The sequence below is a fragment of the Hevea brasiliensis genome, chromosome 5 (genome assembly GCF_030052815.1).
Source record: "Hevea brasiliensis isolate MT/VB/25A 57/8 chromosome 5, ASM3005281v1, whole genome shotgun sequence".
NCBI classification, from domain to species: domain Eukaryota; kingdom Viridiplantae; phylum Streptophyta; class Magnoliopsida; order Malpighiales; family Euphorbiaceae; genus Hevea; species Hevea brasiliensis.
The window spans coordinates 89252948-89277058 of record NC_079497.1 but is presented as its reverse complement, the minus strand read 5'-3'; positions in this window follow the sequence as shown (position 1 = coordinate 89277058).

Below are 24111 nucleotides of genomic sequence, written 5' to 3'. Positions count from 1 at the left end.
AAGGGATTTTAAATTAATTTTCATTCGTTTGTAAAGTGGTGGAACATTTTAAACAAGGATTAAAACCTTTACTTAAAGTTAAGTCATAATCAAAATTTTAATTAATTTAAAATCTCCATAATTTTTACAGAAAATTTGGCAGAGTGCCATATATAATTTGAGAAAACAATTCTTCAAAAACCTGTGAAAACACTATCAATATACATTTAAATCCCGAACTCCAATATTCTTAACACAATTTAATCTCAACAACCACCATTTCAAACAATTCATAAAAAAATATTTCAAAATAAACTGAGCATTTTACTAAATAATAGAAGAGGTTTATATTACAACATTTACAAAAATCAAACGTAAATTAGAAAATTTATTACACAACTGCTCAAGTCTAATGCACTTATATACAGTGACATATACATCAAAATAAAATATAAAAGGGTATAATCTATATACCCGGTAAATATCCAAAATGCTAATCACTTCAGTCCCAAGTAGCCCACTCTCCTGCCTTATCTACCTCTCTACCTGTGACAACAATAAGAAGCTATCGCTGAGCCAAAGACTCAGTGGTGCACAACTTAAAGAAAATAATAATTTACACAATATTCAATTACAATTTTTCCAAAGTAAATTAATTCGAATATTAACACATATAGAATCATACTTTATTTCTAAAGCTATAAAATTTCTTAAATAAATCAAATTTCATTCCATGAATCACAAAAAAATTTCTTTTGAAAGGTCACATAGCTTAATCATGACATCAGTATCCAATTTATCTCAATAGCCAAAGGCTTATGAGGAATACTAAGGCTAGCTAGCACAAATATATGAGTACTCATTCAATTTCATCGTCAACTGGCACACATCTCAACACTTCAGCCAGAGAGGGAATACAAAGCTATTTCTTCCCACTACACAAGGTAGTGAGGAATCCAATTATATTGTCATGATAACAGTGGTTTCAAATCATATTAACAATTTCCCAAGTATCAAATATCAAACAATTCACATTCAAATAAATTTCCCAAAATTTGGCCAACAATATACAATTTGTTTCATTCAAAATTTTCGATATAAACAAAGTCATAAATTAATTTCACAATTTATTCAAATCAAAATCCAAATTGAAATTAAAAAATGAACTAATTGTTGTGCACAAACCTCAAATGAGTCGCCTCTTGGCCTTGACTCACTTTTTCTTTATCCTTCCCAGTGCCTCATTCTACTGAAATACACAATTCAAAGTATTTCAATACTTATTCAATTCATTTCTAATAAGTAATCCAATAATTAAAATTTGTAGACTTCATCTACCCCATAAAATTGAGTCCTTTGTCCTTGATGTAATTGTGGTTACTATTCATTTGACCAATTAGGTAAAATATTGACTTTTTCATACTTAAGGGGTGTACTAGTTCTAATTGCACCCACATACCACATTTTGGGTTACAAATGTGTTGGCATTGATTGCCAATTGAAATTCAAAACTCCCTAGGAGAAATTACAATTTTGTAGTTTTAGTCTTTAAAGTTTACTGTTCCATTGGCCTATTCTACAGTGGAAATTTGGCTAAATTTTCTCCATCAAAGTTGTTCCTTAATGTCTTAAATTTAATTCTCTTTTTGAATCACTCCATTTGGAGTTTTTTAGCTCAAGTTGTGGCCATTTAACCATAACTGGCCGGATTAGCTAAATTCCAGATTTCTGGGCAATTTTAGGGTTCTGGCAGTTTTGATGACCCAATTTTGGTTGGCAATTTGATTTGGTTATGGTTAGAATTTGGATTTGTGTTTTTCATGAAAGTTGTTCTACTATGTCCTAGCTTTTCAATGGTGTAAAAATCATGTCATTTGGACCTTTCTACACCAAGTTATGACCATTTGAACATGTATTATTCATATAGTCAGTTTTGCCTAGTGGCAGGGTACCTATTCCAGATTTAACCAATTTTTAGACCAACTTGTGGTCAGTTTTAGGGCAAGGTTTTTGCATGAAAATATTTGCTTTGGGTCTAAATTTTTATCTCTAATTGGCCTCACACCAATTGGAGCAACATAATTTCAGTTACACTCATTTAAATGGAATAAGGTCAATCTATCCAGAATTAGACATTACCACCTTCACAACTTCAATTCATTCCACTCACTTAATCATACTCATAACCATACCAATTGACCAATTTAAGCATCAATTAGGTCAATTGTGCATTAATTCACTAAGATTCCCAATTGCTACCAAGCCCTAATTCATCAAGAACCCTAATTTTCTAATTTGCACAATTCATGAATTTCAAGTGTACAATGCATATCTACATACTCAATTGAGTTCACATACACATTTAATTCCATAATTTTTATCAAATCCAACATCTTCCTATGTTGGCTGAATTTATCTAAGCTCCCTAACATGTCATTTTTGTTTCAATTTTATGAAGCCTCACTCAATTTAAATGGCTAATTATGAATTGAAAGAGAGGAAGAGAGGGATTTCACTAACCTTTTATTTTGAATTTTCAATTCTTCAACTCTTCAATTTTTTCCTTTTATTTCTTGCTTCAACCTTCTTTTCAAGACTCAAAATCAAGGTTTAATTTTAGAAACTAAGGAATTAGTGGCTGAATTTGAGGTTTATTCAAGCTCAAAATGAGCTATAATGGAGGATTTATGAGAAAGGAAGAGAGAGAGGGGGTGACGACAAGGATAGGGATGAAGAAGACCATTTTTTTTTTTCATTTTAATTTCTATTATTTCCTTTATATAATTATCCATAAACAATGATTTAATTAAATAATTATTAAATTTGTTTTATGATATCATGCTTACCTCACCTTGATGATGTCATAAACCTTATTTAAATTTTCTTTTCTCTTTTTACATACACACTTCTTCATTTCTAATAGATTTTTCATAAATTTAATTTTCTACATTTTAATGGACCTTTAGGCCATGAGTCACCTCTAAGGGTGAATTGACCAAATTGCCCCTTACCAGTTTGATATGTTTTTCCAATAGCATTTAATTGCTTCCGAAACTCTGGTTCAATTTTTTCGAACTGGTTTTCTATTCTTTTCTGTGGTTTTTACATCACCATTAACTTCGCAATAATTCTTAGGCTTGGGGTGCCATAAGGTCCTACTCGAAAGCAGAGCAGCGACTGACTTCACAATCACTTCACGGTTCGATCACCAATCGCTGTGACCCCAGCTCATTTAACCTTTTATGTCTTGTTTTCTTTATTTCAATTTTTCCTTCATATAGTTGTTATTAATTTTCATTCATGGACTCTCTAAATGACTTAAATATGGTTTTACACATCCCAACTATCCGGGAAGACACTGGTCATCGGAACAGTGGAATGTACAGAACTACTAAACATAGGGATGTTACATGGACCATACAGAAGAGGAGGTTCGGCTAGCCCATTATGAAGGTTTGAATGATTTCCCAATGATAAATAATGAGCCAATCACAAGATCCAAGCTGAAATAATTGAAAGCCCAAGTTCAGATGTATGCATAAAACCATGTTACATGCCAACATGGGTTAAATTCAACTAAAGGTTTAAAGGACTAGCAAATATGGATGGATGAAGGCACAAACCAGCCCAAGTTAATTAATTTAATTGAGTTGTTTGGGCCTAATACATAGGCTGGTTTGTTGGTGGACCAAGAATTGACCAATAATTAGGCTTAACTTTAGAGGCTTATTTTGAAGGCTTGAACCACTTGAAAAGATATCACATATGGTACTTGATTTGAAGATCTTTTCATGGGGTTTCTAATGGTTTAAGAATCTTGATTTTTCATGATGCCATTCTCAAGTTATCAAGTTTCTTTAATTTGTCAGATCTGGTCAACCATAACTTTTGGCATGGGATATCATGTCCATGCTTTATAGAGCCTTATAATCTAGTTAGGATTATTTTCTTTAATTATTTCTTTAAATTGTTGTTGATGTCGAATTCCCTTAGAGAATTAATGTTAATTCGGCTAGCATATGCTTAGTTATTAAGTTAAGATTAGTTTTACAAGTTTCCATAATCTTTAGGACTTTGTTCTAGTTGGTTTGACTTAGCCAACTTAGATAGGAATTATTCTATCATTAGGACTCTTTTTAAAGGGGAAAATCTAAATTCCAACCCCTATAAATATGCATTAGCCGAATTCCACAAGATCATATTTGAGATTTATGATTTGAGTTTTTCCTTTTGATAAATTTTCAAATTAAAGTGAGTTGATAGCTTTCTTTAATTTTATGATAAGGGAGTTAATTGTTTACTTAGGTTTTAATCTTAAGTTAACAATTCAGCTTCCTATTTAATTTTTTCTTAATTGCTACTAAATTTGGGTTAAGGTTTAGAATACCTTAGAATCAATTAGGTTAAGCCAATTAAAGTGAATTAACAAATCAATCAATTACTTAACGCATTTGAAGTAGGGGCAAGAATGCCGAAGGCTGATTCAACTATCTTGAGCAAATATCTTGGGTTGCATCATCTTGGTATCAAAGCTTTGGCTCAAGAATTAAGTAATTATGTATCCCCTTTAATTTTATTTCGATTCCTTTTTCAAATTTTGTTGTTCTCCTTGTTTTCTTGTTCTTTTGTGTGTGTGTGAATTGATCTCCATCAATTCCTTCGAGCTTTTGTCCTGCTTTTCATTAAGTTTCCATTCTTGTTCTTTTATTCAGTTTATATATATCAGATCAAAAGAAAAAAAAAATCAAAAATTTAAAGATCAAGCCTTGCAATCTGCACATTCTTTGAAATTCAAGATTATGCCAATTCTTGTGATTCAATTCAAGATTCATATATATTCTGACTTCTTTGAATTCAAGATTATTTGTTTTCATTGATTGTGCACATACATCAAATTATAATTAGTGCACTATTTGTGATTAGGCATTGAATCAATTTAGAAATTATCGTCCAATTCTTATTTTGATTGCTTTAACACAAACCTGAACCAATTCTCACACAATAAATTCATATCAACTCAAATTGTTTGGTTTGAATTTAATCTAATTAATTTGCATTAATTGGCATTGGTGAGTGTTTCTTGCATACTAACTTTGTGTGAAGCTTAAACTTTTCAGTAGGAAAATTTAGGTTCCACACTAATTGAATCACCTTTTTTTTATTGCATACAATTTTCTTTTCTTATTTTTAGCCTGATTTGCATCCCATACATCGAATTAAGTGACCAATTGGTTCTATTGCTTAATATTTTAAAACTAAAATCTTGCATGCTTAATTCATTCATCTAAGTGTGCACATATCATTGTGTTTATTAATTATTAGGATTCACAAATTTTAGGTTCTTTGGATATGATTTTTTTTTTTGTTGATTTAAGGTTAATTCTTGTGTGAGTGATTGATTACCAAATGTATAAAGCACAAAAAAAAGCTTGAGAGGTAAAAGGCTGAGTGGTGAGTTCAGTTGAGGGTAAAAACCAATTGACTGAAACATGAGCGTATTACTTGTGAGGTTTTCTTTATTTTATTTGTTCCAAATTAGAAATCATGGATACATAAGAGAGTGAAACAACCGCTCCAGATTTGAAATTGTTCATGAAAGCCATTCAAATGCAAATGAAGCAAATAAATATGAAGTTTGATGCTGTTAATAAAAAGTTAAGGACACAATAAGCACAGATTTCAAATTTGCAAAGTGGGCCGCATAGAGGCAAGTCCAATTCCAATCGACCAGCCACTCAAAATTTGGTAGATAGCTCAAGTGATGAAGAGAAAGATGTAGATTATAATGCTATTATTGCTCTAAATGATAGGCGTAAGTCCAAGTTTGATAAAAACAAAAATCTTGGCAGAATTAAGATGAAGATTCCTGCATTCTATGGGAAAAATAATCATGATGCGTATATGGAGTGGGAGAGGAAGGTGGAACTTATCTTTGAGTGCCACAATTATTCTGAAAAAAAAGAAGGTGAAATTAACTACCGTGGAGTTTTGTGACTATGCCTTAGTTTGGTGGGATCAGCTAATTACCACTAAAAGAAAAGCTACACAAAGACCCATTAGAACATGGGAAAAGATGAAAAAGTGATGAGAAGACATTTTTCACCCTCACATTATTTTCATGATTTACATGTTAAATTACAGGGTCTAACGCAAGGGAGCAAAAGCGTGGAGGAATATTTCAAGGAGATGGAAATTGCAATGATTCAAGCCAATGTAGAGGAAGATAGGGAGGCTACAATGGCACGGTTTCTAATTGCAATGAATAGAGATATAGCCAACAATGTGGAACTACATCATTATGTTGAATTGAAAAACATGCTTCACATGGCAATCAAAGTGGAAAAACAACTCAAAAGGAAGGCAAAAACCACTACATCATATTCGGTCAATTAATCATGGAGATTGAATCAATCTTTCAACAAATCAAAGGTTGAATCAATAAATAACAAGGCTGCCTCAACTCAAAAGGATGATAAAGCTAAAGCCCAAAGGAGTAACAATGATAAAAATTAAGATGTTTCTACCAAAAATAGAAATATCAAATGTTTTAGGTGTTTGGGAGTTGGTCATATTGCTTCTCAATGTCCAAACAAAAAGACTGTGGTTATGATTAATGGGGAAGTGCTAACTGAGATTGAAGGGGAAAGTAGTGATGAGATGCCCCCTCTCAAAGATTGTAGTGATGTAGAAACACTTGCTAATGTTGAGTTGCTTGTATCTGGTATGGTTTTGAATTCACAAGTTAAAGATGATGATGATGGCATGCTAGCTCAAAGAGAAAATATCTTTCATACTCATGCAATTGTTGATGGAAAAGGTTACAGTTTAATAATTGATGGAGGTAGTTACATGAACGTGGCAAGTAACTTGCTTATTGATAAACTAAAATTGCCAACCATGAAGCATCCACATCCATACAAATTGCAATGGTTGAACAATGGAAATGAATTAAAGATGACAAGGCAGGTTAGATTGATGTTTAGCATTGAGCATTATAGTGATGAAGTAATATGTGATGTTATTCCTATGTATGCAAGCCATATACTACTGAAGGAACGGAAGCGTGAAAAACACAAGATTATACCATTGAATTCAAAAATTTTTACCTAGGGTCACATGCACCATGCAAGATTTATTTTTATCTATTTGATTTCAATGATAAACAACATATTAAAACTCTTTTAATATGTTTTTGGATCTGTATTTGCCATTTAAAATTTTAAAATTAATCAGATTAATTTTAGAACCCTAGATTAAATCAAGAATGATTACACTAACCTCTTGATGTGCTGCAGCGTGTCTGCGCCTTTGAGATTTGTCTTCAGGACACCAGATGTTGTCCCTCTAGCTTGTCCACACCAAGAACACCTATGGCAGCCCTTGAACAGCTTCTAAAGCCTTTTCTATTAATTAGAAATTCAAGTTCTGCCTTTTAAGAGATTAGAGATGTAAACAGGACACTAGAAACAATTTCTAGCGTTCTTAATTCAAGAGATTGATGGCTAATCTCTTTGAATTGATGAGAGATGAAGAGAAATAGCTGGAGAGGCTCAAAGTGGCGTGACAATTGAGAGGAGAGGCTGCTGGTTATGTTTTCTTTTCATAACCACACTTAAATAGCTAGGTTAACACATTAAACCCTAGCCACATGTCACCTTTTGATTAGCTCTAGGTTTAAGTGACCCAATCACATTGTGCCAAGTGTCAAACCTATATTTAATCTTGATTTTAATCATCTTACATGATTAAAAAAATATATTGCAAGCTTATGTGTTATGACATATGTCAACATCTCATGGTGCCACTTGTCCAATCGTGAAATGACCAAAATGCCTGTGTCTTAATTTTGAGTTCTTAACCCAAAATAATTATTTTCTTCTTCTAATTAATTTATATCAAATATAAATTAATTAATTAATCTCTATTAATTAATTTCTCATCAATTAAATTCATATTTAAACACTTTAAATATAAATTTAATTTATACTACACATCCAATAATCTAGATTTGGTTTCAAGTCATGCTAGGGACTTTGCAATTTAATTGCAAACCAAATCTATTTAATTAATCAATTAAACTCTTTAATTAATTAATTAAATCATATTTAAATAGGTGATAACTTGTGTATGTGTGTGACTTACTAGGCTCATCACTAATTGGAAATGAGAAATGATATCAACTCTTAATATCATCAGAACTCTTTCTAACCATAAATGATTTCTCTAAATCATTTTATGAACCTCATAGACCATGGTTAACACCTAGCATAGCATGCCATGACCACCCAATTAGTAATAAGGTTTACCTTAAATGAACCTATAATCATATGTTACCATGCACTAGAATCTCTCTGTTACAAAATCCCAACTCAAGCTGGAGTCATGGTTTATGTCAAACTCCATTTGCTATGAATATTATGTTCTCTTTTAATTCCAGTTCTTGATTAAAAAGATTTTCTCATCAGAAACTCTTTTCTGAATAAATCTATCTGTCCTGGCCAGGAACTTGAAACATCAAGAACAATCAAATGAACATAGAATTTTATATCTATTTACTTAGGGTAACGGATGCCATCTTGAATAACACCTATCTCCATATATAACTAGTAAGAGCCAACACATGCCCATATACCCATACATAGTACAAGTATGAAAGCAGTATCAAACTCAAACTACCTATATACAAGATAACCGTGCTATCTCAGGTCTAAAGATTATATGCACTAATATGATTTATGACAAAACATTGACAAGAGTAAAATCAATGTGCTTGACATAAGTGTCACCGGTTGGCCTACTTATCATTTATAAGTGCCTATCATGTTTGTCATATGGCATGAGACTCACCATTCCATCTTATTTATATCTCATATAAATAACTTGGGAACAAACATGAATACAATCTTTCTGGATAAGTCATGTCCTTATTATGAAGTATCCTCGATTGTGAACCTATTTATGATACTTTGTGCTAGAAATATTGTCACTCATATTCTTAACAACTTAAGAATAATATTTCTAACAAAATATCAATGGACCTTTTCTATTACACATAAATATATTATGTAAACGGAAAAGTGGAAATGCCTTTTATTAATAAAATATATACAAGATACATACTAAATGATATGCTCTAGGGCATACTACTAACAATCTCCCACTAGCACTAGAGCCATTCATTACAATACCTTAGACCCATCTTCTCAAGATGTCAGTCGAACTGATCTTGTGACAAAGGCTTAGTGATTGGATCATTTGAATTTTTGGTGATGTTATTGCATGGCTATATCGCCTTTGCCCAACTATATGTCTGATAATGTGGTAGTGCCTTTCTATGTGTTTGGATTTTGGGTGAGACCTTGGTTCCTTAGCCTGTATGACTGCTCCATTGTTGTCACAGTGTAATGGAACTGCTAACTCAATGGAAGGAACTACGTAAGTTACATCACGAACTTCTTCATCCAAGCGACTTCTTTTGCGACATCGATGCGACAATATACTCACCTCGATGAGTGGAATCTGCAATCGTGCTCTGTTTGGAACTCTTCCAACGATCGCACCTCCATTACAAATGAACACATATCCAGGTAGACTTTCTATCATCGATATCGATTGGAAATCGAATCGTATAACCATCCAATTGCAAGTCTCCACCTCCATAAATCAAGAATAAATCCTTAGTTCTTCTCAAGTACTTAAGGATATTCTTGTGACTATCGATGTTCCAAACTGGATTGGATTGATACGCTAGTTAAACTAACAGCATATGCGATATCCGGCCTAGTACACAACATTGCATACATTAAACTTCTAATAGCCGAAGCATATGGAATCCTGGCCATCTTATCTCTTTCTTCAGGTGTCTTTGGAGACATCTCTTTAGAAAGGTGGATACCATGTCTCACCGGTAACAATCCTCTCTTGGAATCAAGCATGTTAAACCTCTTTAACACCTTTTCCAAGTATAGACTTTGGGATAAACCAATTATTCTTTTCGCTCTATCTCTATAGATGCGAATCCCAAGAATATAGGTTGCCTCCCCTAAGTCTTTCATGGAGAATGTATTTGACAACCATACCTTTATAGTTGTAAACATACCTGTATCATTACCCATCAACAGTATGTCATCCACATATAAGACAAGGAAAGTGATAGCACTGTCACTAACCTTCTTATATACACATGGCTCATCCTCATTTTTGATAAAACCAAAAGATTTAATGGCTTTATCAAAACGGATGTTCCAACTCCTCGAAGCTTGTTTCAACCCATAAATGGATCGCTTTAGCTTGCATACCTTGGAACCATCTTGGGATTCAAATCCCTTAGGTTGTTCCATGAAAATGTTTTCTTCAATGTATCCATTGAGAAAAGCTGTTTTGACATCCATCTGCCAAATCTCATAATCATAGTATGCAGATATTGCTAATAAAATCCTAATTGATTTAAGCATGGCAACAGGCGAGAAAGTCTCCTCATAGTCTATTCCTTGCCTTTGGCGAAACCCTTTCGCTACTAGCCTTGCCTTATAGGTCTCTACCTTTCCATCAGAACCAATTTTCTTCTTGAAAACCCATTTGTTCCCTATAGGTACAATACCTTCAGGTGGGTCAACAAGATCCCAAAGTTGATTCTTATACATGGAATCAATCTGGGATTTCATAGCATCAATCCATTTTGAAGAGTCTATATCTGATATAGCTTCTTCATAGGTAAGTGGATCATCTCCATGATCTACTTCTTCATGAGTAGACAACTCTTGTTCTTCTTCATGAAGAAAACCATATCTCACTGGTGGGTGAGATACCCTAGTTGTTCTACGAGGAACAGCTGTAGATGTTTCATCAATGGGTATAGGTTGACTAGATGGATCTATATCCATCTGATCTGTTGGTTGGTCAAAATTCTCCAATTCTAACTCTATTTGCCTTCCTTTGCCTCCTTCTTGAACAAACTGTTGTTGAAGAAATGTGGCATCTCTACTTATCACAACCTTTTGTGAAGTAGGCAAATAAAAATAATATCCAAAACTATCTTTTGGATATCCAACAAATCGACCTTTTTCTGATCTGGTCTCCAATTTATCAGTGTTCAGCTTTTTGATATAAGCTGGACAACCCCAAATCTTAACATGCTTAAGACTTGGTTTTCTTCCATGCCATATCTCATAAGGTGTGGAAGAAACTGATTTTGATGGAATCCTATTCAGAATATACAAAGCTGATTCTAATGCAAATCCCCAAAAGAAGATTGGAATATCAGTATAGCTCATCATACTACGTATCATATCCAATAGGGTACGATTTCTCCTTTCAGATACACCATTCAGCTGTGGCGTTCCTGGAGGAGTCAGCTGAGAAACAATGCCAGGCTCTCTCAAGTATTCATCAAATTCAGTACTCAAATATTCACCTCCACGATCTGATCGAAGAGCTTTAATACTTTTTCCTGTTTGATTTTCTACTTCAGATTTAAATTCCTTAAACTTTTCAAAGGATTCATGTTTGTATTTCATCAAATACAAATACCCAAACATTGATTTATCATCAGTAAAGGTAACAAAATAATGAAAGCCCCCTCTAACCATTTCTTTAAACGGACCACATACATCACTATGTATTAGTTTCAAAATATTTTCAGCTCTTAGCCCTTGTCCAACAAAGGGTGTTCTAGTCATTTTGCCTTGAAGGCAAGATTCACAAGTTGGAGTAGGCTCAGAGCCCAATGAGGATAGAATCCCCATTTTATCAAATTTTGAAATCCTTTCTTATTCAACATGACATAACCTTAACTGCCAATTATTTTTTGATATTGAGTTGTTTTTGACCTTGGCATTGCATTCATTTAGATTACTATACTCGGCGGTGGAAACACTTTCTTACTGGCAATGGAAACACTTTCCTATTGGCAATGGAAACACTTTCCTGTTGGCAGTGGAGACACTTTCCTTTGCCTTTATCAGCTTTAATCTTCCTTTTCTGTTTAGCTATTTTCTTGGAAGGACCAGAATCGAGATTTCTTTTTCTTATTGCGCTTCTTCTTGTTGGACTTTCCGAGAAGAAAATGCAATCAAAGCTACCTCTTTTCCTTTATTGCTGGCATATTCTTTTGGGCAATAACCAGCATGTTGAGTAAACCTAAGGTGCATTCTGTTTAGTCATATAGAAATTTGTCACAAAATTTCCAAAAGACTCGAGGAAGGATGAAGGATCAAATCTGTTTGTAGTTGGAAATCCATGTTGAAGTCAAGATGTTCCAAGCTGCTCAATCACCGAATCATCTTGTGGACATGATCCCCAACATTACATCCCTCAGACATCCTCATACGGAATAGCTGTCTAGATATCTCATACCTAGCATTCCTGCTATGCTCACCATACAACTTTTGTAGGTGAAGGAGGATCTCACTCGCACTCTGCATGTTCTCATGTTGCTTCTGTAACTCATTACTCATGGAAGCAAGCATGTAACACTTAGCTCTCATATCATGCTCCTTCCACTTGTCCAAAGTTTCATGTTCCTCTTGTGTGGCCTCTGGAGGTAAGGGACCAGGAACATTTGAATCTAGAACATATCCTACATGTTCAAGGTTCAGGACAAGTTACAAATTTCTTAGCCAATCGCATGATTAGGTCCTCAACTGTTGTGATCAAGTATGCTTGCAAAGATATTGGATGGTGGTGGTTGTTTTGTGCTCATTATTATCGAGAAAATTAATTGCAGAAAATAACAGATTAATTAGTAAATGTATCATGTAATTAACCAAAATGATTATGGTCTTTTAATCAAATTGGTCCTCCCACTAACTTAGCGAACCCTACACTTCCAAAGTAGAAAACGGAAATCCTAGTTGGATGGATTTCTAGTGGGTGATTGAATTCTTATAATTCTATTGATCATCCTCAGGTACATCCATTATTGGAATTACAATAAACTATAAGTGAGCAACTCTTTGCCCATCACATCTCATATGAGGTTCAATCCTTTACCTAGCCCCTAATGCTCAAAATCTCGGTACATCCATTATTGACTTATCTTGCATTAGTTAAGTTGATCCCATTGAGCCAGTAATTATGCAAATAATTTTAATGTCCTCAGGTACATCCAATATTGGCCACCAAACCATTTACATATTTACAACATCTCATGCTTAACAATTATTCTTAAGAAAATCTCTTAAATTAATTGCATCTCATGCAACTATTTAAAATTTCTTAAAATAATTGCCCCAATGGAGGGCATATGTTATAATTACTTTAATTATAGCATTTCCAACTTAATCATTTGTTTGGAAGATTTTATAGCCATCCTAATTACTATTAAGGTCTCACTTTGCACATTATCCATTTAGCATGCATATATCATATAATTGCATACATTCACATACATCTCATGCATTCATGGATAAGCAGTAAATATGGTATGATCATGGACTTTCTAAGGGATTCAATTCTGAGCCACCAAGAATTGAATCAGGGCATTCCTAGGTGCATTTCATTCATTCATTTTATAAGAGTTGCTGAAGGAGTACATAATCAACACTTGATATTGAATTCCTCCCACTGGTCCCACCAATGCTCTTGACCTCCTTGAACTTCTTGCAATCCAATATTACATAGTAATCCTTGGCATACCAAGGCGAATTTACAAGAACTTAAATAAATGAAATTACAACCCAAAAATATTACAAACTTAATAATACATGCCCAAAATAAATTAAAATAAATTAATTTACAATCCCAAAGAAACATAAAAGAAATAAATCCAATCACATTGGTCTTTTATAGTCCATGATCATCCATCATGCATATCACTATTTAACAATTAAATAAAATATACATACTTAAATTAAATTGAATATCTCATATTCAACTTAAAAATCCAGATTTGAATATGATTCAAATAAATTTAAAAATTCATATTTGAATCTCATTCAAACAAATTTAAAAATTCATATTTGAATCACATTCAAACAACTTCAAAAATTCAGATTTGAATCACATTCAAACATATTTTAAAAAATCAGATTTGAATCACATTCAAATATTTTTTTAAAAATCAGATCAGAATTTTATTGAATCAATTTTAAAAATCAGATTTAAATATGATTCAAACAACTTTAAAAATTCAGATTTGAATCACATTCAAACAACTTTTAAAATTCAGATTTGAATCACATTCAAACATTTTTAAAATTCTGATTTGAATCATAATTTAATTGTGTGATTAAAACAACTAATTAAACACTTTAATTAGTCAAAGAATAGGCCTTAGATCATACAACAATTGCAGAATTAAAAGCCAAACCTTGAACCACCCATGGAACCATTGTTGCCGCCACCAATGGTGGCTTCACCATGTGTGCCGCCACACCTCATGATCCAACCAGCAATGAATCTCTTGATCTCATGATCAAACACACAATTAAATTATATAATCAACAATCTAAATGGCAAATATAGTGGCTCGATACCAATTGAAGGAACAGGCGTGAAAAATACAAGATTATACCATTGAATTCAAAAATTTTTACCTAGGGTCACATGCACCATGCAAGATTTATTTTTATCTATTTGATTTCAATGATAAACAACATATTAAAACTCTTTTAATATGTTTTTGGATCTGTATTTGCCATTTAAAATTTTAAAATTAATCAGATTAATTTTAGAACCCTAGATTAAATCAAGAACGATTACACTAACCTCTTGATGTGCTGCAGCGTGTCTGCGCCTTTGAGATTTGTCTTCAGGACACCAGATGTTGTCCCTCTAGCTTGTCCACACCAAGAACACCTATGGCAGCCCTTGAACAGCTTCTAAAGCCTTTTCTATTAATTAGAAATTCAAGTTCTGCCTTTTAAGAGATTAGAGATGTAAACAGGACACTAGAAACAATTTCTAGCGTTCTTAATTCAAGAGATTGATGGCTAATCTCTTTGAATTGATGAGAGATGAAGAGAAATAGCTGGAGAGGCTCAAAGTGGCGTGACAATTGAGAGGAGAGGCTGCTGGTTATGTTTTCTTTTCATAACCACACTTAAATAGCTAGGTTAACACATTAAACCCTAGCCACATGTCACCTTTTGATTAGCTCTAGGTTTAAGTGACCCAATCACATTGTGCCAAGTGTCAAACCTATATTTAATCTTGATTTTAATCATCTTACATGATTAAAAAAATATTTGGCAAGCTTATGTGTTATGCCATGTGTCACCATCTCATGGTGCCACGTGTCACAATCGTGAAATGACCAAAATGCCCTGTCTTAATTTTGAGTTCTTAACCCAAAATAATTATTTTCTTCTTCTAATTAATTTATATCAAATATAAATTAATTAATTAATCTCTATTAATTAATTTCTCATCAATTAAATTCATATTTAAACACTTTAAATATAAATTTAATTTATACTACACATCCAATAATCTAGATTTGGTTTCAAGTCATGCTAGGGACTTTGCAATTTAATTGCAAACCAAATCTATTTAATTAATCAATTAAACTCTTTAATTAATTAATTAAATCATATTTAAATAGGTGATAACTTGTGTATGTGTGTGACTTACTAGGCTCATCACTAATTGGCAATGAGAAATGATATCAACTCTTAATATCATCAGAACTCTTTCTAACCATAAATGATTTCTCTAAATCATTTTATGAACCTCATAGACCATGGTTAACACCTAGCATAGCATGCCATGACCACCCAATTAGTAATAAGGTTTACCTTAAATGAACCTATAATCATATGTTACCATGCACTAGAATCTCTCTGTTACAAAATCCCAACTCAAGTGAGTCATGGTTTATGTCAAACTCCATTTGCTATGAATATTATGTTCTCTTTTAATTCCAGTTCTTGATTAAAAGATTTTCTCATCGAAACTCTTTTACGAATAAATCTATCTGTCTGGCCAGAACTTGAAACATCAAGATCAATTTAATGAACATAGGATTTTATCTCTATTTACTTAGAGGAACAGATTCCATCTTGATCAACACCTATCTCCATATATAACTAGTAAGAGCCAACGCATGCCCATATACCCATACATAGTACAAGTATGAAAGCAGTATCAAACTCAAACTACCTATATACAAGATAACCGTGCTATCTCAGGTCTAAAGATTATATGCACTAATATGATTTATGACAAAACATTGACAAGAGTAAACTCCATGTGCTTGTCATAAGTGTCACTGGTTCGGCCTACTTATCATTTATAAGTGCCTATCATGTTTGTCATATGGCATGAGACTCACCATTCCATCTTATTTATATCTCATATAAATAACTTGGGAACAAACATGAATACAATCTTTCTGGATAAGTCATGTCCTTATTATGAAGTATCCTCGATTGTGAACCTATTTATGATACTTTGTGCTAGAAATATTGTCACTCATATTCTTAACAACTTAAGAATAATATTTCTAACAAAATATCAATGGACCTTTTCTATTACACATAAATATATTATGTAAACGAAAAAGTGGAAATGCCTTTTATTAATAAAATATATACAAGATACATACTAAATGATATGCTCTAGGGCATACTACTAACAACTACTTGGTAGGCCATGGCAATTTGATAGAAAGGCACATCATGATGGATACCTGAATAGGTATACTTTTAAGAAAAATAGGAAAAAGCACATGCTAATTCTCTTAACACCAAAGCAAGTGATGGAGGACCAGCTGCAAATCAAGCAATCCTATGATGAGCTAGAGAAGTGTGAGGCCAAAAAGAAAAAAAAATCAAGAGTGAAGATTCAAGTGGGAAAAAAAGAGTGAAAAAGAGGGAAAAGACGAAAATAAAAAGGGAGAGAATAGAGAGAGTGAATTCGGCCCTATTGAAAATAGTGAGAAAAAGGGGAGTTTTTACGCAAAAGAAAAAGATTTGATGAGGGCCTATAATTATAGAAAGGCATTGATTGTGATTAGGTTTAAAGAAAATCTTTTTACCGCTAATGACTTACCCAAACATTTGCCTGCAAGTGTTATTTCTTTGATGCAGGATTATAAGGATATATTTCCTGATGATTTGCAACTAGGCTTACCACCAATTAGACGTATTGAGCACCAAATTTATCTTGTTCCTAGAGTTGCAATTCCTAATAGACCAGCTTATAGAAGCAATCTAGAGGAAACAAAGGAATTACAAAGGCAAGTAGATGAGTTGTTGGCAAAGGAGCACATAAGGGAGAACTTGAGCCCATGCGTTGTACCAGTTCTTTTGGTACCTAAAAAGGATGGTTATTGGAGAATGTGTATTGATTGTAGAGCTGTCAACAAGATTACGGTAAAATACTGACACCCCATTCCTAGACTTAATGACATGCTTAATGAATTAAATGGTGCTTGCATATTTACTAAAATTGAACTTAAAAGTGGATACCATCAAATTCAAATTAAGATAGGTGATGAGTAGAAAATTGCATTTAAAACAAAATTCGGATTATATGAATGGATGGTAATGCCTTTTGGCCTAACAAATGTACCCAGCACATTCATGAGGCTAATGAACTATGTCCTGTGCAATTTCATTGGAAAATTTATTGTAGTGTACTTTGATGATATATTGATTTATAGCAAAACAATGGATGAGCATATTGAGAATTTAAAGGCTGTATTTGATGTATTGAAAGAGGCAAAATTGTTTGCTAACATTGATAAGTGCACTTTTTGCATGGATGAGATAATCTTTCTTGGTTATAATGTTAGTTCTAGAGGAATAAGGGTTGATGAGGAAAAGACAAAAGCAATTAAAGAATGGCCTATTCCTAAGAATGTAAGAGAGGTAAGAAGCTTGCATGGTCTAGCAAGCTTTTATAGAAGGTTTGCTAGAGATTTTAGTACTATTACCGCACCTTAACCGAAATAATGAAGAAAGATATAAGTTTTAAATGGGGTAAAGAACAAGAAAATTCATTTAATGCACTTAAAGAAAAACTTTGTTCTGCACCTTTGTTACTGTTGCTTGATTTTAATAAAACTTTTGAGATTGAATGTGATGCTTCTAGGAAAGGTATAGGCGCTGGTTTGATGTAGGATAAGAGACCAGTTGCATATTTTAATGAGGAATTGCATGGAGATTAACTGAATTACTCTACCTATGATAAAGAATTCTATGCCTTAGTGCGTGCTTTGGAAACATGGCAATACTACTTGCTGCCCAAAGAGTTTGTCATCCATACTGATCATGATTTATTGAGCAATCTCAAGGGTCAAAATAGCCTGAATAAAAGGCATGCTAAATGGGTTGAATTTATTGAATCATTCCTCTATGTGATTCAATACAAGAAAGGTAAGGAAAAGATGGTTGTTGATGCACTATGTTGAAGGTATGCTCTAATCTCTACACTTAATTCCAAGTTATTGGGTTTTAAACATATCAAAGATTTGTGTGTTAATGACCATGATTTTTCCAATGTTTTTCACACATGTGAGCATTCGGCCTTTAAGGATTTTTATAGACATGATGGGTTTCTTTTTAAGAAAGGTAAACTATTTATACCCATTATTTTTATTAGAGAATTATTGGTTTAAGAGGCTCATAATGGGGAATTAATGGGACACTTTGGCATAGAAAAGACCTTAAACATATTGCATGAGCACTTTTTCTAACCTAATATGAGAAAAGATGTTGAAAGAGTTTGTGCACATTGCATTCCTTATAGGCAAGCTAAATTGAAAGTACAACCACATGGGTTATACACGCCACTTCCTATTCCAACACATCCATGGGTTGATTTGAGTATGGACTTTGTATTAGGGATGCCTAGGATAAGAAAGGGTCGTGATGCTATATTTGTAGTAGGAGATAGGTTTTTTAAGATGGTACACTTTATTACATGCCATAAGACCGATGATGCTACTAATTTTGCCAATTTGTTCTTTGATCATGTGGTTAAATTGCGTGGCATACCTAAAACTATTGCTAGTGATAGGGATGTCAAAATTTTAAGTCACTTTTGGTATGTTTTATAGGCTAAATTGGGTACTAAGCTGCCTTTCTCTATAACTTGTCACCCTTAAATGGATGGGTAAACTGAAGTGGTAAACCGAACTTTAGGAACTTTGTTAAGGACAATGGTGAGAAGTAACATTCGATCATGGGAGGAATGTTTGCCATTTATTGAATTTGCATATAAATGTTGTGTGTATTCTTCTCATGGGTTTTCACCGTTTGAAATTGTCTATAGTTTTAATCCACTAATGCCTTTGGATTTGTTGCCTTTACCTTTGCATGAGATTTCTAATTTAGATGGGCAGAAATGTCACACCCTACCCCTCCGTAAGATGTAACATGATCCCGTAGTATACCTAATAAATTACTGTACTTTGCCTACTGATAATCTATTAAAAACACTACAAGGGATTTTGGCAAAACAATTCCATTTAACAATCTGGCGTGATAACAAAAATTTAAACTAAATGTTTAAAAATCCAATACTGTCATAAAGCTTTTTAGGAATAATTAAGCATTTTTAAAATTTTTGCAGTGATGCTATAAACTTTATGTGAAATTAATTTAACATTTAAAAATTTTACAAAAATTTTGGCAAAGTGTGGGCTAGAAATTTAAAAACAGTTCTTCAAAACCTGCAGAAAAATACTTCCTATAATTTATTTCAGCCAAAACTTCATTTAGAGCAACACAACCCAATCTCGTCATAAAGAAAATAATTCATTATGTACAATACTCAGAAAGAAATTTAAATGCTTGCATTCATTGAGGTAACAAAATTTATATCACAAAAGAAATTTATGTACTTAAGTCCCTAAATAATAGTAAATTTTTTTTTTTTCATTTGATTACAATCCCAAAATAATATTACAAATATTTCTGTACAACTACTCGAATGTAGTTACATACATATAATTACATGATTATGCCAAAACTTAATATACCAGGGTATACCTAGGCTATACTTGTAAACAACTTCAATCCACTGCTTTAAGTGGCTTCACTCAGCTGTTATCTCTTTACTTTCACCTGCAACAGCATATAAAACTATCGCTGACGGGTGAACTCAGTGGTGCACAATAAATAAATTAAAATTTAATACAAAATATACTTTGACAAATCATAGCAAAAAGGCTCAAAATATTTAATTTCTTCAAAATTCATAAAATCAAAATCGATAATTCCAATCACACAAATTATTTAATGAATAGCGTTAGATCGAGTAATAACAATTTATCCAATTCATAATAAAGCAATTGAAATATTTATATTTTTCTTGAACCATGAAACAATATATCATTTTCCAACCACTAACAAATATTTGTTTCAATAACATTTTATCAAAGTATGCATGATTTAAGGATATTAAAATCATTCACACAGCTTAGAACATGACATTAAAATAATGTCGGGTTATACACCACGACAAAGCCAATTCTCCCAATAACCAAAGGCTAAAGGGGTATACATGGGCTAGCTAGCAAATATGAGTACTCATTCAATTCTTCCTCAACTAGCACACACCTCAACACTTCAGCCAGAGAGGGAATAACATGTTCATCTCATTAGACAAACTAATGAGGAATTCAATCACATTGCCATGCCGACTATGGTTTCAAATTATATTCAAAATAATTTCTATTCACAAAAAGTATTTACAAATCACTAAACATATTTAATCATTATAAATTTATGCACAAGGTTGGCAACACATCAAATTCACAATTTATAATTCTTAAAACCATGCAACAAATTCTTAAATGCATAAAAGAAAATATAATTAAATCATACAAAGTCATTCAATGAATTTAAGTTCTTATACATAAGAGAAAATACAATTATCAAGTTCATTCAAAACCCATTATAAATTCAAAACATAGAAATAGGCTAGTTGTGCACAAACCTCTTTTGCTTGTCTTGATTTAATCCAATTTTTCCTTCTTCCTCGAATGGCTTCTTTCCAACTGAAACACATAATTTTAAAGTGTTTCACCATCCATCCAAACCATTTCTAATAATTAATCCAATAATTAAACTTTGAATATTTAATTTTACTCATCTTTGTGTTTATGGCTAGGGTAGTTACTATTCATTTGATCAATTAGGTAAAATGTTGACTTTCTCATATTCAATAGGTATATTAGTTCTAATTACACCCACATATCACATTTTGGGTTAAAATTGTGTTGGCATTGATTGCCAATTGAAATTCAAAACTCCCTACGAGAAATTTCAAAATTTCAATTTTGGTCACTTGGGTTTACTATTCTATTAAACCTATCTACAGTGGAAATTTAGCCAACTTTTCTCCATCAAAGTTGTTTATTAATGTATTAGCTTTAATTGCCCTTTTGAATCACTCCATTTGGAGTTTTGTAGCTCAAGTTATGCCATTTTTACTAAGGATGGCCAGATTGGTCATTTCCAGATTTTTTGGGTAAATTTTGGTTCTGGCAGATTTGGTGACCTAACTTTGGTTGGCAATTTGAATAGTTTATCGTCAGAATTTGGGTTTGTATTCTTCATGAAAGTTATTCTAATATGTCTAAGCTTTCCAATGGTTTAAAAATCAGGTCACTTGGACCTCTCTACACAAAGTTGTGACCATTTGAACATATACTATTCATTTGGTCAATTTTGCCGAGTAACAGGGTACCTAATCAGGATTCAACCTAATTTTAGACCAACTTGTAGTCATTTTTTAGGCAAGGTTTCTGCATAAAAAATGTGGCTTTGGGTTTTCATCTTCAATTGGCCTCACACCAATTGGAGCAACAGAATTTAACTTATAACCTTTTAAATGGACAGAGGTCAGGCTGTCCAGAATCCAGCAACACCACACCATAAACCATTCTCAATTCCATTCATTAATTTGCATTCATAAGCACACTAATTGATCAAAATTAAGCATCAAAACATCAATTAGTCAATAATTCTCAAAATTCCCAATTTCTCCCAAAACCCTAATCACCAAGAACCCTAATTTTTCCCATTGTCACAAATCATGTAAATTTCACTTCACTAATCACTCCTACCACTTCATTTAGGTTCAATTTCGTGTTTAATTCAATTAAGCATCATCAAATCCTAATATACCCTAGGCTGGCCAAACTTCCTTCTCTCCCATACTTGCATAATTTTTATCTTTTTCCCAATTTAATTCCTTGCAATTAAACTAAATTCCATACATACATAGTTAATTAAGTTTGAAAAGAAGCTTACCTCTTGTGAAGCCTTCCTAATCTTCAATTTACTTCAATTTTTTCTTGTTTCCCTTACTTCAATTCTTCCTATCAAGTGTCAATTGAATGTTTTCTACTAGTTTAGTACGGAATTTATGGAAGAAATGGGAGTGTTGGAGCTTAATGGTGTTGTTATTGGTGGAAAGAAGAGAGGGAAAGAGAGAATGCATGTGTGGCCTGCTCTTTGGAAGAAAATAAGGGATTTTTATTTTCTTTTAATTCCATTTGTCTTCTTATAATGGATATTTATCCATAAAAGTAAAATATTAAATTTAATTTTTTTTGTCTAATGCTTATTGGTTACTAATTTTTTTTTCCTTTTTTCTTTTTTTTTTTTCTAATTGGTCTTTTATCTTAACATTTATCCATAATTTCAAAATTTTAAATTATAACTTTTTATGATGTCATGCTTGCATAGGTGTGATATCATAATTCCCTTTATTTAAATTTCTTTTCTTTTTTCCTTTCCTTCCATATACCTCTTATGTTTTTAATTATTTTTTTATAATTTTAATTTCCTACATTTTTAAGGACATTTAGGCCAAGAGTCACCTCTAAGGGTGAATTGACCAATATGCCCCTTATCAGTCTGATCCGTTTTTCTAATAGCACTCGGTTACTTCCTAAACTCTGATTCAATTATTTGAACTGGTTCTCCATTCTTTTCTATGATTGTCACATTACCACTAGCTTCGTAATAATCCTTTGGCCTGTGGTGCCACAAGTCCCACATGAAATCAGGGTAGCGACTGAGCTCGCAATCACTTCTCGGTTCGGTCACCCATCACCGGGACCTCGGCTCATTTAACTGATTATGCTTTGTTTTTCTTATTTCCATTTTACCTTCATATAATTTCTATTAATTTTTATTTATGGTTTTTCTAGGTGATTTAATTATGGTTCAAAACATCCTAACTGTCTGGATAGACATTAGTGGCCAGAATAGTATACTGTATGGAACTGTTCAATGTGAGGGTGTTATAAGAAAAGGCTGATCTGGTGAAGAAAATTCATGAGAAAGCATGAGTACAAATTGAAAGAAAGAATGAAAAATTGCATAATATAGAAACCAAGGGATGCGCCAAATTCAATTTGAACCTAGTGATTGGGTTTGGTTACACTTGCACAAAGAAAGGTTTCCATCCAGAGGAAAGTCAAAGCTGGATGCTAGAGGAGATGGTCCATTCAAAGTGTTGGAAAAGATTAATGACAATGTTTACAAAATCGATTTGCTAGGTGATTATAATGTTAGTGCAACATTTAATTTTCTGATTTGTACCCTTTTGATGATGCATATTTACATTCGAGGGCCAACGCTTTTGAGGAGAGGGGGAATGTGCAAGATCAAAGGCAAATCCAATGGACCATGCACAAAAGGAGGTTTGGCCAGCCCATTATGAAGGTTTAAATGATTTCGCAATGATAAATAATGGGCCAATCACAAGATCCAAGCTGAAACAATTGAAAGTCCAAGTTAAGACGTATGCACAAAACCATGTTACATGCTAACTTGGGTTAAATCCAACTAAGGGTTTAAAGGACCAGTAAATGTGAATGGATAAAGGCACAAACCAGCCCAAGTTAATTAATTTAATCGATCCATGTGGGCCTAATACATAGGCTGGTTTATTAGTGGACCAAGAATTGACTAATAATTGGGCTTAACTTTAGAGGCTTATTTTGAAGGCTTAAACCACTTGAAAAGATATCACATATGGTACTTGATTTGAAGATCTTTTCATGGGGTTTCCAATCGTTCAAGAATCTTGATTTTTCATCAAGTTATCAAGTTTCTTTAATTGGTCAGATCTGGTCAACTGTAACTTTTGGCATGGGATTTCATGTCCATGCTTTATAGAGACTTGCAATCTAGTTAGGATTATTTTTTTAATTATTTCTTTAAATTGTTG